Source organism: Tursiops truncatus, chromosome 2 (assembly GCF_011762595.2).
Source record: "Tursiops truncatus isolate mTurTru1 chromosome 2, mTurTru1.mat.Y, whole genome shotgun sequence".
Lineage (NCBI taxonomy): Eukaryota > Metazoa > Chordata > Mammalia > Artiodactyla > Delphinidae > Tursiops > Tursiops truncatus.
The window spans coordinates 22,275,418-22,288,968 of NC_047035.1; positions in this window are offsets into that span (position 1 = coordinate 22,275,418).

Below are 13,551 nucleotides of genomic sequence, written 5' to 3' on the forward strand. Positions count from 1 at the left end.
ATTAATTCACTCACAGTTCTGGAGGCTAGAAGTCCAAAATAAAGGTGTTGGCAGGGGTGTTCTCTCTCTGAAGGCTCTGGGGAAGGATCCTTCATTGCCTCTTCCAGCTTGTGATAGTTGCCAGCAATCCTTGACTTGCGTCACTTGGCTTGAATTACTCCAATTTCTCTTCTATCATCACAAGATGTTCTCTCTGTGTATCTCTGTGTCCATACTTCTCTTTTCCTATAAGGACACCAGGCATTATATTAGGGTCCACCCTAATCCACTCTGACCTCAATTTAACTTGAATACCTGCAAAGACCCTATTTCCAAATAAGGTCACATTCACAGGTGCCAGGTGTTAGAACTGTAAGATATCTTTTTGGGGGGCATAATTCAACCCCCAACAATGTTTGATAATTCTAATATCTTTGTCAGCTCTGGGTCAGTTTAGATTGGTTGATTTTTCTTTTTTTTTCTTTTTTTTTAACATCTTTATTGGAGTATAATTGCTTTACAATGGTGTGTTAGTTTCTGCTTTATAACAAACTGAATCGGTTATACATATACATATGTTCCCATATCTCTTCCCTCCTCCGTTTCCCTCTCTCCCACCCTCCCTATCCCACCCCTCTAGGTGGTCACATAGCACCAAGCTGATCTCCCTGTGCTATGCGGCAGCTTCCCACTACCTATCTATTTTACATTTGGTAGTGTATATATGTCCATGCCACTCTCTCACTTTGTCACAGCTTACCCTTCCCCCTCCCCATATCCTCAACTCCATTATCTAGTAAGTCTGTGTCTTTATTCCCATCTTACCCCTAGGTTCTTCATGACCTTTATGTTTTTTTCTAAGATTCCATATTGTGTGTTAGCATACGGTATTTGTTTTTCTCTTTCTGATTTACTTCACTCTATATGACAGACTCTAGGTCCATCCACCTCACGACAAATATCTCAATTTCGTTTCTTTTTATGGCTGAAAAATATTCCATTGTATATATGTGCCACATCTTCTTTATCCATTCATCTGTTGATGGACACTTAGGTTGCTTCCATGTCTGGTTATTGTAAATAGAGCTGCAATGAACATTTTGGTACATGACTCTTTTTGAATTATGGTTTTCTCAGGATACATGCCCAGTAGTGGGATTGCTAGGTCATATGGTAGTTCTATTTGTAGTTTTTTAAGGAACTTCCATACTATTCTCCATAGTGGCTGTATCAATTTACATTCACACCAACAGTGCAAGAGGGTTCCCCTTTCTGCACACCCTCTCCAGCATTCATTGTTTCTAGATTTTTTGATGATGGCCATTCTGACCGGTGTGAGATGATATCTCATTATACTTTTGATTTGCATTTCTCTAATGATTAATGATGTTGAGCATTCTTTCATGTGTTTGTTGGCAATCTGTATATCTTCTTTGGAGAAATGTCTATTTAGGTCTTCTGCCCATTTTAAGATTGGGTTTTTTGTGTTTTTCATATTGAGGTGCATGAGCTGCTTGTAAATCTTGGAGATTAATCCTTTATCAGTTGCTTCATTTGCAAATATTTTCTCCCATACTGAGGGTTGTCTTTTGGTTTTGTTTATGGTTTCCTTTGCTGTGCAAGAGCTTTTAACTTTCATTAGGTCCCATTTGTTTATTTTTGTTTTTGCTTCCATTTCTCTAGGAGGTGTGTCAAAAAGGATCTTGCTGTGCTTTATGTCATAGAGTGTTCTGCCTATGTTTTCCTCTAAGAGTTTTATGCTATCTAGCATTACATTTAGGTCTTTAGGCCATTTTGAGTTTATTTTTGTGTATGGTGTTAGGGAGTGTTCTAATTTCATACTTTTACAGGTATCTGTTGAGTTTTCCCAGCATCACTTATTGAAAAGGCTGTCTTTTCTCCACTGTATATTCTTGCCTCCTTTATCAAAGATAAGGTGACCATATGTTCGTGGGTTTATCTCTGGGCTTTCTATCCTGTTCCATTGATCTATCTTTCTGTTTTTGTGCCTGTACCATACTGTCTTGATTACTGTAGCTTTGTAGTATAGTCTGAAGTCAGGGAGCCTGATTCCTCCCGCTCCGTTTTTCGTTCTCAACTGCTTTGGCTATTCGGGGTCTTTTGTGTTTCCATACAAAGTGTGAAATATTTTGTTCTAGTTCTGTGAAAAGTGCCATTGGTAGTTTGATAGGGATTGCATTGAATCTGTAGATTGCTTTGGGTAGTAGAGTCATTTTCACAATGTTGATTCTTGCAATCCAAGAACATGGTATATCTCTCCATCTATTTGTATCATCTTTAATTTCTTTCATCAGTGTCTTATAATTTTCTGCATACAGGTCTTTTGTCTCCCTAGGTAGGTTCATTCCTAGATATTTTATTCTTTTTGTTGCAATGGTAAATGGGAGTGTTTTCTTAATTTCACTTTCAAATTTTTCATCATTAGTGTATAGGAATGCCAGAGATTTCTGTGCATTAATTTTTTATCCTGCTACTTTCCCAAATTCATTGATTAGCTCTAGTAGTTTTCTGGTAGCATCTTTAGGATTCTCTATGTATAGTATCATGTCATCTGCAAACAGTGACAGCTTTACTTCTTCTTTTCCAATTTGTATTCCTTTTATTTCTTTTTCTTCTCTGATTGCTTGGCTACAACTTCCAAAACTATGTTGAATAATAGTGGTGAGAGTGGGCAACCTTGTCTTGTTCCTGATCTTAGTGGAAATGGTTTTAGTTTTTCACCATTGAGGACGATGTTGGCTGTGGGTTTGTCATATATGGCCATTATTATGTTGAAGAAAGTTCCCTCTATGCATACTTTCTGCAGGTTTTTTTTTTTTTTTTTTTTTTTTTTTTACCATATATGGGTGTTGAATTTTGTCGAAAGCTTTCTCTGCATCTATTGAGATGATCATATGTGTTTTCTCCTTCAATTTGTTAATATGGTGTATCACGTTGATTGATTTGCATATATTGAATAATTCTTGCATTCCTGGAGTAAACCCCACTTGATCATGGTGTATGATCCTTTTAATGTGCTGTTGGATTCTGTTTGCTAGTATTTTGTTGAGGATTTTTGCATCTATGTTCATCAGTGATATGGGCCTGTAGTTTTCTTTCTTTGTGACATCTTTGTCTGGTTTTGGTATCAGGGTGATGGTGGCCTCGTAGAATGAGTTTGGGAGTGTTCCTCCCTCTGCTATATTTTTGAAGAATTTGAGAAGGATAGGTGTTAACTCTTCTCTAAATATTTGATAGAATTCTCCTGTGAAGCCACCTGGTTCTGGGCTTTTGTTTGTTGGAAGATTTTTTTGTTATTGTTGTTGGAAGATATTTAATCACAGTTTCAATTTCAGTGCTTGTGATTGGTCGGTTCATATTTTCCATTTCTTCCTGGTTAAGTCTTGGCAGGTTGTGCATTTCTAAGAATTTGTCCATTTCTTCCAGTTTGTCCATTTTTTTGGCATAGAGTTGCTTGTAGTAATCTCTCATGATCCTTTGTATTTCTGCAGTGTCAGTTGTTACTTCTCCTTTTTCATTTCTAATTCTATTGATTTCAGTCTTCTTCCTTTTTTTCTTGTTGAGTCTGGCTAATGGTTTATCAATTTTGTTTATCTTCTCAAAGAACCAGCTTTAGTTTTATTGATCTTTGCTATTGTTTCCTTCATTTCTTTTTCATTATTTCTGATCTGATATTTATAATTTCTTTCCTTCTTCTAACTTTGGGGTTTTTTTTTTGTTCTTCTTTCTCAAATTGCTTTATGTTGTTTATTTGAGATGTCTCCTGTTTCTTAAGGTAGGATTGTATTGCTATAAACTCCCCTCTTAAGACTGCTTTTGCTGCATCCCATAGGTTTTGGGTCGTCATGTCTCCATTGTCATGTGTTTCCAGGTATTTTTTGATTTCCTCTTTGATTTCTTCAGTGATCACTTCGTTATTAAGTAGTGTATTGTTTAGCCTCCATGTGTTTGTATTTTTTAGAGATCTTTGCCTGTAATTGATATCTAGTCTCAGAGCGTTGTGCTCGGAAAAGATACTTGATACGATTTCAATTTTCTTAAATTTACCAAGGCTTGATTTGCGCCCCAAGATATGATCTATCCTGGAGAATTTCCATGAGCACTTGAGAAGAAAGTATATTCTGTTGTTTTTGCATAGAATGTCCTATGAATATCAGTTAACTCCATCGTGTTTAATGTATCATTCAAAGCTTGTGTTTCTTTATCTTCATTTTGGATGATCTGTCCATTGGTGAAAGTGGGGTGTTAAAGTCCCCTACTATGATTGTGTTTCTGTCGATTTCCCCTTTTATGGCTGTTAGTATTTGCCTTATGTATTGAGGTGCTCCTATGTTGGGTGCTAAATATTTACAATTGTTATATCTTCTTCTTGGATGATCTCTTGATCATTATGTAGTGTCCTTCTTTGTCTCTTTTAATAGTCTTTATTTTAAGGACTATTTTGTCTGATATGAGAGTTGCTGCTCCAGCTTTCTTTTGATTTCCATTTGCATAGAATATCTTTTTCCATCCCCTCACTTTCAGTCTGTATGTGTCCCTATGTCTGAAGTGGGTGTCTTGTAGACAGCATATATATGGGTCTTGTTTTTGTATCCATTCAGCCAGTCTGTGTCTTTTGGTGGGAGCATTTAATCCATTTACATTTAAGATAATTATCAATATGTATGTTCCTATTCCCATTTTCTTAATTGTTTTGGGTTTGTTATTGTAGGTCTTTTCCTTCTCTTGCGTTTCTTGCCTAGAGAAGTTCCTTTAGCATTTGTTGTAGAGCTGGTTTTGTGGTGCTGAACTCTCTCAGCTTTTGCTTGTCTGTAAAGATTTTAATTTCTCCATCAAATCGGAATGAGATCCTTGCTGGGTAGAGTAATCTTGGTTGTAGGTTTTTCTCCTTCATCACTTTAAATATGTCTTGCCAGTCCCTTCTGGCTTGCAGAGTTTCTGTTGAAAGATCAGCTGTTAACCTTGTGGGGATTCCCTTGTGTGTTATTTGTTGTTTTTCCCTTGCTTCTTTTAATATTTTTTCTTTGTATTTAATGTTTTTTTTTGTTTGTTTGTTTGTTTGTTTTTTTGTGGTACGCAGCCCTCTCACTGTTGTGGCCTCTCCCATTGCGGAGCACAGGCTCTGGACATGTAGGCTCAGCAGCCATGGCTCATGGGCCCAGCCACTCCGCGGCATGTGGGATCTTCCCGGACCGGGGCACGAACCCATGTCCCCTGCATCGGCAGGCGGACTCTCAACCACTGCGCCACCAGGGAAGCCCTGTATTTAATTTTTGATAGCTTGATTAATATGTTTCTTGGCAAGTTTCTCCTTGGATTTATCCTGTATGGGACTCTCTGTGCTTCCTGGACTTGTTAACTATTTCCTTTCCCATATTAGGGAAGTTTTCAACTATAATCACTTCAAATACTTTCTCAGTCCCTTTCTTTTTCTCTTCTTCTTCTGGGACCCCTATAATTTGAATGTTGGTGCATTTAATGTTGTCCCAGAGGTCTCTGAGACTGTTCTCAGTTCTTTTCATTCTTTTTTCTTTATTCTGCTCTGCAGTAGCTATTTCCACTATTTTATCTTCCAGGTCAGTTATCCGTTCTTCTGCCTCAGTTATTCTCCTACTGATCCCTTCTAGAGTATTTTTAATTTCATTTATTGTGTTGTTCATTGTTGCTTGTTTCCTCTTTTGTTCTTCTAGGTCCTTGTTAAATGTTTACTGCATTTTCTCTATTCTATTTCCAAGATTTTGGATCATCTTTACTATCATTATTCTGAATTTTTTTTCAGGTAGACTGCCTATTTCCTCTTCATTTGTTAGGTCTGGTGGGTTTTCACCTTGCTCTTTCATCTGCTGTGTGTTTCTCTGTTTTCTCATTTTGCTTATCTTACTGTGTTTGGGGTCTCCTTTTTTCAGGCTGCAGGTTCATAATTCTTGTTGTTTTTGGTGTCTGTCCCCAGTGGCTAAGGTTGGTTCAGTGGGTTGTGTAGGCTTCCTGGTGGAGGGGACTAGTTCTTGTGTTCTGGTGGATGAGGCTGGATCTTGTCTTTATGGTGGGCATGTCCATGTCTGGTGGTGTGTTTTGGGGTGTCTGTGGCCTTATTATGATTTTAGGCAGCCTCTCTGCCAATGGGTGGGGCTGTGTTTCTGTCTTGCTTGTTGTATGGCATAGGGTGTCCAGCACTGTAGCTTGCTGGTCGTTGAGTGAAGCTGTGTCTTGGTGTTGAGATGGAGATCTCTGGGAGATTTTCGCCATTTGATATTATGTGGAGATGGGAGGTCTCTTGTTGACCAGTGTCCTGAAGTTGGCTCTCGCACCTCAGAGGTGCAGCACTGACTCCTGGCTGGAGCACCAAGAGCCTGTCCTCCACACAGCTTAGAATAATAGGGAGAAAAAATAGGAAGAAAGAAAGAAAGAGGATAAAATAAAATAAAGTAAGATAAAATAAAATAAAGTTATTAAAATAAAAAATAATTATTAAGAAAAAATTTTTTTTAAAAAGTAAAAAACAAAACAACAACAAATCAGATGGACAGAACCCTAGGACAAATGGTGAAAGCAAATCTATACAGACAAAATCTCACACGGAACCATACACATACACACTCACAAAAAGAGGAAGAGTGGGAAAAGTAATATATCTTGCTCTCAAAGTCCACCTCCTCAATTTGGGATGATTCTTTTTCTATTCATGTATTCCACAGGTGCAGGGTACATCAAGTTGATTGTGGAGCTTTAAGGCGCTGCCCTGAGGCTGCTGGGAGAGATTTCCCTTTCTCTTCTTTGTTCGCACAGCTCCTGGGGTTCAGCTCTGGATTTGGCTCTGCCTCTGTGTGTAGGTCGCCTGAGGGCGTCTGTTCTTCGTTCAGACAGGACGGGGTTAAAGGAGCCCGTGATTCGGGGGCTCTGGCTCACTCAGGCTGGGGGTGGGAGGGATACGGTTGCGGGGCGAGCTGCGGCGGCAGAGGCCAGCAGGACGTTGCACCAGCCTGAGGCGCGCCGTGCGTTCTCCCGGGGAAGTTGTCCCTGGATCCCAGGACCCTGACAGTGGTGGGCTGCACAGACTCCCGGGAGGGGATGTGTGGATAGTGACCTGTGCTCTCACACAGGCTTCTTGGTGGCGGCAGCAGCAGCCTTAGCATCCCATGCCCATTTCTCGGGTCTGCGCTGATAGCCGCGTCTCTCACCCGTCTCTGGAGCTCCTTTAAGCAGTGCTCTTAATCCCCTCTCCTTGAGCACCAGGAAACAAAGAGGCAAGAAAAAGTCTCTTGCCTCTTCAGCAGCTCCAAACTTTTCCCCGGACTCCCTCCCAGCTAGCCGTGGCGCACTAGCCCCCTTCAGGCTGTGTTCACGCAGCCAACCCCCGTCCTCTCCCTCGACCAGAGCCCAAGCCTCAGCTCCCAACCCTGCCTGCCCCGGCGGGTGAGCCGACAAGCCTTGGGCTGGTGAGTGTTGGTCGGCACCAATCCTTTGTGCGGGAATCTTTCCGCTTTGCCCTCCACACCCCTGTGGCTGTGCTCTCCTCCACGGCTCCGAAGCTTCCCCCCTCAGACACCCGCAGTCTCCCCCCGCGAAGGGGCTTCTAGTGTGAGGAAACCTTTCCTCCTTCATAGCTCCCTCCCACTGATGCAGGTCCCATCCCTATTCTTTTGTCTCTGTTTATTCTTTTTTCTTTTGCCCTACCCAGGTACGTGGGGAGTTTCTTGCCTTTTGGGAGGTCTGAGGTCTTCTGCCAGCGTTCAGTGGGTGTTCTATAGGAGTAATTCCACGTGTAGATGTATTTCTGATGTATCTGTGGGGAGGAAGGTGATCTCTGCATCTTACTCTTCCGCCATCTTCCTCAAGTCCGATTTTTCTTTTTTAAATGGGTTACAGTTTCGTTCTTTTTCTCTTTTTTTTTTTTATGGAAATGCATTTCTCTTATTTATTTATTTATTTTTTATTTTACTTTTGGCTGTGTTGGGTCTTCATTTCTGTGTGAGGGCTTTCTCCAGTTGTGGCAAGCGGGGGCCACTCTTCATCGCGGTGTGCAGGCCTCTCACTATTTTGGCCTCTCTTGTTGCGGAGCACAGGCTCCAGACACGCAGGCTCAGCAGCCATGGCTCACGGGCCTAGTTGCTCTGTGGCATGTGGGATCTTCCAAGACGATGGCTTGAACCCGTGTCCCCTGCATTAGCAGGCAGATTCTCAACCACTGCGCCACCAGGGAAGCCCTTCATTCTTCCTTATATGCCTGATAACCTTATTTGGTTGGCTGATGTAAATTTTAACCCCGTTGGTACTGAATTATTTGATTTCACATAAAGTTGAGATTTGTTGTCAGATATGATTAAATTACTTGGAAACTTTGATATTTTGGGATCTTGCTTTCAAGGTTTGTTAGGTGGGACCAGAGTAGCATTTAATCTGTTGCTAATTATTCCCCAGCCTTGAGATAAGACTCTTCTGAGTACTCTACCTAATGCTCCATGAATTATGAGGAGTTTCAATCTGGCAGGCAGGAATAGTCATTATTCCTGGTCCTGTGAGTGACAGGCACTTTTCCCTCCACTCTTCTAAGGTGCTTCTGTCTCCAGCCTCAGTTTCTTCACATAAATGTGATGACTCATACTCTGCTGAACACTTCATGGAGTTCTCTGGAGCTTTCTCTCTATGTGGTTCTCTCCACTCGTTTGTTCTGCAAACTCCAGCTACATTGGTCTTTCCCGACTTTCAGCTCTGTTTCTTCAATTCAGAGCATCTGCTGGGCTCTTCCTGAGTTCCTTCTCCTTGCACCGTGCCCAGGAAATGTTCTCGAGGCAGTAAGTTGTGGCAATCATAAGGCTTACCTTATTTGTTTCCCATCTCTCTGCCCTTCTTTGTCTGATGTCTACTGTCTTGAAAAGCATTGTTTCATATATTTTGCCTGTATTTTTGTTTGATTCAGGTGTAGGGTAAGTCTGGTCTCTCCTACTCCATCTTTATTGGGAACAGAAATGGTACATTGAAATCTGTAACATTTTAATCAAGATTTAGACAGCATAAAGTTGGCTTAGTGATGCTCATAATGTAGGTGAAATTTCCTATGTCAACCAGTTTCAATTTAGTAAACTAGAACAAGCCCTCAGCGAATGGCTATGTTCTAATAGCCTGCTCAACAAATTGGTATGATAATAAAGCAATTTTCTTTCCTTAGCATAACTTTTAAACTGGGGCAAATAAACACACAGGATGAGAAGATGAATCCATTTAAATAAAGGGAAGTGTTTGCACTCAGATCCATTAAACACAAAAAAATCCTTTAAAATACAACAGATAAATGCAAATGGTTATAGAACATTATATTTTCCTTTATGTAGGACGACCATTAGCATGGTTCAAATATCAGAAAGTGGTACTTAGCAATGAATTACTCTATGTGTTTTGCCTTTTTTCAGAAGGTGCCTATTAGGGCTTCCCTGGTGGCGCAGTGGTTGAGAGTCTGCCTGCCGATGCAGGGGACACAGGTTCATGCCCCGGTCTGGGAAAATCCCACATGCCGCGGAGCGGCTGGGCCCGTGAGCCATGGCCGCTGAGCCTGCGCGTCCGGAGCCTGTGCTCCGCAGTGGGAGAGGCCACAACAGTGAGAGGCACGCGTACCGCAAAAAAAAAAAAAAAAAAAAGGTGCCTATTAAAGTGGAACATAGGCTATATTATTTAGCTACAAAAATGTCTTACAATTTTGGTTTTGTACATTAATAGTTTTTCATTTTGATTTAAATGCATAAAAATTGCTGTTTTATATTTGTGATGTTCTTGGCAGTGACAAATACCTATAATTAGGAAGTGTATGGCTAGAAAGAATATTACAGGATCAACAGTGCTTCTACACAATGAATGGCTGAAGATGATTCTGGAGTAGTGGGCGATACCACTTTTGCAACATCTTATGTTTTATTTCAACTCTTATTAGACTTGCAGTTATCTTGAAACTTGATGCATAAAGAGTCAATGACAGGGCTTCTCTGGTGGCACAGTGGTTAAGAATCCGCCTGCCAATGCAGGGTACACGGGTTTGAGCCCTGGTCTGGGAAGATTCCCACATGCCACGGAGCAACTAAGCCCATGTGCTACAACTACTGAGCCTGCGCTCTAGAGCCCATGAGCCACAACTACTGAAGCCCGCGTGCCTAGAGCCTGTGCTCCGCAGCAAGAGAAGCCACTGCAATGAGAAGCCCACGCACTGCAATGAAGAGTAGCCCCTGCTCACCGCAACTAGCGAAAGCCCGCGCACGGTAACAAAGACCCAACGCAGCCAAAAGTAAATAAATAAAAATAATAATATAATAATAAAAAAGAGAGTCAATGACCATTTATGATCATCTCATGCTGGTGTAAAGAGAGTGGCTTTCACCACTGTCTTGGTTCAGAGAGAATTTTGAGTAGTTTCTTTCAGTCCTAACAAATTAGGATGTTGAGGATTTCCTTTTTACTTTCCCAATAGCATCCCACTTTTGTGATCCATCTTCCTTCTTAGGGCTTATAATTGTCCTGTGATATTATGAGGGAGCTTGACAATCTGTGATGGCTAGACAGAACCAAGCAAAGTCTAATGGTACAGATGGTCATTACTTGGACTGGAAAATCACTGGGCAAAATGCATGCTTTTTGAAGGGACATCCTCCCCTAATGACAACGGGCAGGACAGCTAGGTTCAGGCTATGAATGGTACTTGCTTAAGTGGAGACTGTGTGCTCTATGGACATGGGCTTTCCTCCAACACCATCAGGTCTGCCCCTCAACCCCCAACCTCCCATCCTAGGGCTCTCTTCTCTGTTTCTTATGACAATTCCCGTCAGGAATAGCTTTTCTTTTGTGGGGACTTCTCTTGTTCATATTTGCTTCCAGATTCTTTGCTTATACCACAACTCCTTTCTGAAAGCAGGGCTGGCTTCATGGGTTTGTAATCTGTGTAATTGCACAGGGCCCTGCACTCAAAAAGACCTTGATCTTAGTTTAATGCTCTGCTGTTGCCATTTTGACATCCTTAAACAGTTTTGAACAGGGCCTCATGTTCTCATTTTGCACTGGGCCTCACAAATTATATAGCCAGATCCTCCTTATCTGAGAATCTTTAGGCTTAATGCTTAAGAGTCAGGAAGAGGCTACTCTTTTTCTTCTTTTTAGTCTCTTTTGCCTCCTCTCCCTTTCTGCTTCCTGTGGTCACATCCCTTCTCTGAGCCATAAGCACAGCACAGCTTAGCTGGCTGAAATGGAGGTGGGTGGTTGAGGGACCCAAGGGGACAAGAAAATACTTGGGGAAAATTTGGTTAGTATTTCAAATATATTTTCTTGTCACGTAGTAATAATCAGTTTTCTGCTGTTATTTCACAGTAGTATGAGTTTGCAAGGTATGGGTAGAACAAACTTCTGTCCTTTCTACTTGAAATACCACTGCCTCTGTCTGCCACACAACAGCAGAGTTGGGCTGTGAGGTTCATGTCAATGCTTTCAGGCTAGCCTCATCCCACAACCTCTATATTGATTAGCCCATCTAGATGTTTAATATTTGGTGTGGTTCAAAAGAGTTTTTGATGAAGTTGCTCAGAAAAACTAGATGTGACATTAATACCTCAAATCTCACAGGCTGGACAGTTAGGCTTCACCAGTGTAATCTTAGTCAAGGCTCTTTGAATTTTAGTCAGTAGAACTTATCTTAAGCTTCAAAAGGGAAATCATCACAAGGCAACATGGTCTATTCTTCATTCTAAGTACCTAAAACAAAGCAATAAACAAGGTCCCAATGTTCACGGAACTAACATTTTAGGATATCGTAGTGTATATCAGTTAAACTGTATTGACTGCTTACTATGGGCTAGGCACTGGGCTAAATCCTTCACACACATTAATTAATTTTATCCTCAAAACAACCCTACACATTATATACTATTCTTAGCATCCACATTTTGCAAAGGAAGAATTGAAAGCACAGAGTGATTAAGTATGTGCTTGAGGTCACACAGTTGATAGGTATTATAGCTAAGGTTTGAACCCGCGTGGTCTGGCTCCGAAATCTTTTCATTTAACCACCTCCAGCTGCCTCTAGTGTATCCTGGGTCACAAGTACAGGATATACAAGTGGGAATAACACTTTTAATAATACAAGTGGGATTGGAGCCAGGAACTTGGAAGTTGTCAGGAAGCAAGGCCCTCTTCTCTTAGGCTTATTTCCTCTGGGGCTGCACAGTTTACTCCTGCTGCTTTACCCATTTGTTTCTCTCTTTCTCTGTGGATTAGATTTTTGTTTCTCCTTGAACACAGTTGAAAATGGTCACCTCCCTACGACAACTTCAGCTTGTACCTATACATCAAGACTATTCACGTAATGAATTAAATGCTTGAGTCCCAGTTTTAAAGGATAAAGAGCATAATTGGCCCAAATTATTTCAAGTATCTGTCCCTTGTCCAACCACCCACGGTCAGAGAGATAGGGGCTTTGTATAATATAAACAAAGCTTCAGGAGCCCAATGCTATGGGTAGGAGCATTCCCAGTAAAGGGGAAATGTGGGTGAGGTATGTAAAAAATATCCAGCACATCTAATTTTATCAAGGTATTGTATGGTGGGAGGATCACTGATGACACTAATCTTGAATAGGTACAATTTTGGGGAAATCATGTGTTATGCACTGAACTGTGCTCCCCCATCCCATATGTTGAAGCTCTAACCCTCAATGTTACAATATTTGAAGATAGGGCCTTTAAGGAGGTAATTAAGGTTTAATGAGGTCATAAGGGTGGGGCCCTAATCCAACGTGATGGTGTCTTTATAAGAAGAGAGACTCCAGGCAACTGCCCAAACAGGGAAAAGGCCACATGAGGACACACAGAGAGGAAAACCATCTCAGGCCAAGGAAAGAGGCCTCAGGAGGACCTGAACCTGCTGACGTCTTGATCTTGGATTTGCAGGTTCCAGAATTGTGAGAAATAAATTTCTATTGTTTAAGCCACCCATTCAGCGGTATTTTATTATGACAGTCCTAGCAAACCAAATACATCATGTAACCTCTCTGTGCCTCTATTAACATTGTTTGTGAAAAAAGGCTATGCACTGCGGGTGGTAATCCTTGTGGGTTTTTCCACCTCTAACTTCAGGTGATTCATCTTGACTATGGTTTTGGGGTTGGATAATGTGTGCCCACCATATCAGTTAAAAGCAATTGAGGTCATTTGGTAGTTACAGGCACATTTTGTGTAAAATCTTTTTTTTTAAACTGGCTTTATTATTTTATCTCTTTTGTTAAGAAGGAGAAAGAGTCTATGATCTGACTTCACTGTATTTTTTCTGGATATCATATCTGTGTATTGAGAGCACACCATAGGACAGAAAGCTGCTGTAAATTTAATAATGTATTTTAAAATTTCTTCATCATAGTGAACTCAAATCTGACTCTCTATCCATCAGTCCCAGTTGTATACTCTGATTTTGCTTTTTTGTTGTTAATATCACTTTAAAAATGGGGTCCCCAGAATTTAATCCAATTTTCTAAATGTGGTTGAACCAAGGAAGAGAGGTTGTGGAAAAATCAGCTTTTATTAATTC